The sequence below is a fragment of the Primulina eburnea genome, unplaced genomic scaffold (genome assembly GCF_022965805.1).
Source record: "Primulina eburnea isolate SZY01 unplaced genomic scaffold, ASM2296580v1 ctg567_ERROPOS1600000+, whole genome shotgun sequence".
NCBI classification, from domain to species: domain Eukaryota; kingdom Viridiplantae; phylum Streptophyta; class Magnoliopsida; order Lamiales; family Gesneriaceae; genus Primulina; species Primulina eburnea.
The window spans coordinates 388,077-392,730 of NW_027331355.1; the positions used below are offsets into that span (position 1 = coordinate 388,077).

The window sequence follows — 4,654 nt, forward strand, 5'->3', positions numbered from 1 at the left end:
TTATGGATTTTCATAGATTTTGTGGTTTTATGGATTTTCTCCAACAAGTGATATCGGAGTCACTCATGTTGAATCATTTGAGATTTGTTAAAATGTAATGAATATTCTTAAGTTTCAGATCTGGAAAAAAAAAATTGTTTGAAAGTTTTTTATATGACTTTGGATCTGGAAAAAATTTTTGGTTTAAACAACATTTTTAAAGATTTGGTCTGGGTAAAAAGATTTTGTCTGAAAATTCGGAGGATGTGATATAAGACTTCGAGTTCCATGTTTATAAAAATAATTAGAGAAAAATCGAGAATTAGGGTAAAATTTTCGCCAAAATCGAATTAGGGTACACTTAGGTACAGGAAGAGACGTGCAAGCGCGTTGTTTCACAGTGCGCTTGCGTGCATTTGGGCTTCCTTACAGGCTCCGCACCATGTGCTCACTCACCCCGTAGGGCGGGGAGCCCATGAGCAAGTTCCCACCGCGTGACCTCGTGCAACTTTCTAGAATTTTTTTATGGTTCTAGTTTTTCGATCAAGTTTAAATTTTAATTATTCAAATAATGATACAATTATATATGTTTTAAATAGGATTGATTGAAACAAAATGTCTTCAAAGTGACTAATTTTGTAGAGATTAATTTTATTTTAAAATATAAAATGATTTGGGTTATGTAATCTATGGATATTGTTTGGCCTAAAGGAAGTTCAATATTTAATATAATTACATATGTGTTTATGGCGATAAACATGTAATAGTTGTTCGTTTTTTCATATGAAAAATAAATCTGCCCAAATAAATGTTGTTATTTGACATGATAGTTACTATCAGTGTTTGACTGTTGTGTAATGATATCACTAACAAGTTAATATTTTGTTTGAAGATATAAAATTAATGGAGTGTTCGGTATTCTGTTTATGAGGTTTATATTATTTGAATTTACTAATAATTTTATTTGGATATTTGGTTGAGCATGTATATTTTGTTTTTTGTTCTTTATTCAAATTTGACTTCTACAAATATTCATTCCAACACTAATTTTATTCCTAGGCTAAATGGCTTCAACTTCAAATTATGGCAACAGAATTTGCGTATATTTCTTGGAGTCATGGTTATATACCTTGCGATAAGAGTTGACTCTTTACCTACCATTACTGATAAGAGTACCTCTGATGAAAAGAGGAAGTCTAAAAGGTGGGCATGGTCAAATCGTATGTGTATGATGACTATGAAGAAGTTCATTCCAAAAACATTCAGGAGCACAATGTCTAATGATATTGCTACGACTTAGGCTTCCTTCAAGACCTCTAAAAGAGGTTTGCTAAAAATGAAAAGTCTGAAATAGTTACAGTTTTAGCAAGCCTCCTTTCAATGAGGTACAATGGTAAAGACAACATAAAGAATTTCATCATGAAGATGTCTTATCTTGCTTCAAGATTGAAAGTACCTGATAGGTGTGGTTTTTACGCGCTTTATTGCATTAGTTTTAGTTGTGTTTGCATTGTGCATGCATGTATTTGATTTACATTTTGTTCATTTTAGAGTACTCATTTGCATATTATCATGTCTCACTATTGAGTGATGAATTTGCAGGAAAAATGTCGGAAAACCAAAAAGACAGCAAAGTGTACAAAATAGAATGCCAGGGACAGAATGAGTGACGCCCGAGCGGTACTTTTCTACTGCCCGGGCGCGAAAGATGAATAGCTGAAGGATTTTTACAGAAGAGTTGGCGCTCGAGTGGTTTTTTTCTACCGCCCGAGCGCGAATGCCGCACTTCCCAAGCATCTTCACAGAAGGTGTGGCGCTCAAGCGGTACTTTTATACCGCCCGAGCGCCACCTATTTTTGTAAAATATCATGCGCGATTCCATTCCTTATTTTCAGAAGGAGAATGATATGGTAATGTTTTTGGGACGACTTTGAGGGCATTTGGAGAGCACTTTGCGCTTGGATTGAAGATTGGAAGTTTTCCGGGCGTCGTTCTTCGCGTTTTTCGCCAACTCTAGTATTTCTTATTTAGTTTCTGTCATCTGAACTTTGTTTTGTGATTTTCAATGATGAACTTTAGTAGCTAAACTTAATATTTGTTGGGATTCAAGGGGATCCTACCCCAAACTTTGATTTGAATTAATTTATATTTGACTGTTGCGTGATTCTTGATTATATTGTTATTTTATTGTGTCGTTAAAGCGTAGCTAACTTTAACGATGTTTTCATATCACGAGTGAGTTCGAGAGAATAACGAGTGATAGGATCGAGTAGTATAATCCACGGATCTACAATTTACATAGAGATATGAGATTGGATACGTTCCGATAATCATAGTCCTAAGGGTCGAAAATTAGGGGATTTCATAAGTCGAAATGCGATTCACTTTTGATAAATAATTAAAGATATTTAATTACTTCATTGAGTCGAATTAGTTTGGCATAGCTCGAGAGGGTGTGTTCAATAGAATAGGAAATCCTGTTGGAACCATATAAACACGATCGAACGAATTAACGAATTAATACGACGTAGGTGAACCAGAATTCCCAACAAATTGATTTATCATTGAAATTTATTCAATTGATCTAGCATTCATAGTTCATCATTAAATTCTTGAACTTGTTTATTCAGTTTAATTAAATTTTATTAGTTATAAAACAATCACTCAAATTTCGTTGCTAAAGTTTTAATAACTGGAATAATAATTGTTAAACACAGTCTTCAGTGGAACGATACTCGTACTCACGTACACTATTCTATTACTTGACATCGTGCACTTGCGATTAAATTTTGAGCATACAAAAACATATTTTTATTGAGGATTCCACAGTGCAAGTTTTGCTCAATCAAGTTTTTGGCGCCGTTGCCGGGGACTGTTAGTCTACAATTTTATTTTTCGTTATTTTCTTTAGCATTATTGTATTTCTCTTGAGCTAACACTCCATATTTTATTACAGATATCCCTTCCAGTGCATGTCAAAGTCACTTGACGTGGAGCTTGAGTTTGATCCTGAAATTGAAAGAACTTTCCGAAGGCGGAGACAACAACAGAGGCTTAAAGAACTGATGGAAAGACACGAGCAAGAACGTGGAGAGGAACAGCGTGACAATAGACAAGTTGAGATACCGCGTCGCATACCAATGCTGGAGTATGCCCAACCTTCTTTGGAGGCTGCACGCCCTAGCATTGTGAGGCCTATCGTGCGGGCAAATCACTTTGAAATCAAGCCAGCCATAATCCAGATGATTCAGAACACAGTCCAATTTGGAAGAACTGCAGTAGATGATCCAAACACGCAATCGCGGATTTTCTTGAAATCTGCGATACTTTTAAATTCAATGGAGTTTCTGATGATGCTGTTAGGTTGCGTTTATTTCCTTTCTCTTTACGTGATAAAGCTAAGGCATGGTTAAATTGTTTGCCTGTAGGGTCAATCGCTACATGGGACGACATGGCGAAAGCCTTTCTCATCAAATACTTCCCTCCCTCCAAGACCATGAAGCTGCGGGCAAACATTACAACATTTGCTCAATTCGATCAGGAATCTCTATATGAGGCATGAGAACGCTTCAAGGATCTACTATGAAGATGCCCACATCACGAGTTACCAATTGGGTTAGTCGTTCAAACATTTTATTATGGTTTGCTTACTCCTAACCGTACTATGATAGATGCGGCTGCTTGTGGAAACCGGAGGAAGGATATGAATTGTTAGAGGAGATGGCTGCTAGCAGCTATCATCCTCAATCTGAAAGAAACAACCAGCGGAAGAGTGCAGGTCACCAGGTAACTGATTTTTCTGCTATTACTGCACAACTTGATGCTTTAAACAGGAAAATAGACGGCTTGAATGTGAGTGGCACGGCGATGCGTCTTCAAGAGATATTCTATGAAAAGTGTGGAGGGGAGCACTATGCGAAGGACTGTCAAGATGACAATCCATTCTATGTGCAAAATGAGGCACCAATGAATCAAGTGGGAGTCCAAAACCGCCCAAGGCATGAACCTTATTCGAACACATACAATCCTGGGTGGAGGCAGCATCCCAACTTCTCATGGGGCGGTCAAAATAGTCAAAATCGACCGCAAGGAGGACGACAATATGGTAAACAACCGATGTACACATCCGATCCTCCTAGAGAAGAAAAGTCCAACTTGGAACAAATGATGTCTAAGTTTATTTCATCCACTGAAACTAGACTTCAAAACCAAGATGCATTGATAAAAGGGCTCAAAAATCAAATTGGACAGTTGGCCAAGATGATAGCAAGTAGAGAGCCAAGCACCTTGCCAAGTAATACCGAGACTAATCCAAAAGAGCAAGTGAAGGCCATTGAGTTGAAGAGTGGGAAAATTTTGGAGTCGAAGGGAAAGGAAAAAACTCAAATACCGGATGAACTGACTGAGACATCCAAAGGTAAGTCCTCTAACTCCACACCAGCACCCACTGCACAACCAAAAATTGTTATACCTCCTCCTTTTCCTCCTGCATTGAAAAAAGCAAAACTAGATGCACAATTTGGTAAGTTTCTCGAGGTATTTAAAAAATTGCATATCAATATTCTCTTCGCCGATGCTTTAATGCAAATGCCTAGTTATGCTAAATTTTTGAAAGACATTTTAGCAAATAAGACGAAGTTGGAGGGTCACATGACAGTGAACTTAACTGAAAATT

At 37.1% G+C, this 4,654-nt stretch overlaps 1 non-coding gene across 1 annotated transcript; it reads right to left on the bottom strand.

The window, feature by feature from the left end:
• Positions 1-3,479: 3,479 nt before the first annotated feature.
• Positions 3,480-3,585, bottom strand: LOC140821466 (small nucleolar RNA R71). Its single transcript, XR_012115745.1, has one exon. It is a non-coding gene; the product is annotated as a small nucleolar RNA R71 (small nucleolar RNA).
• Positions 3,586-4,654: the final 1,069 nt, after the last annotated feature.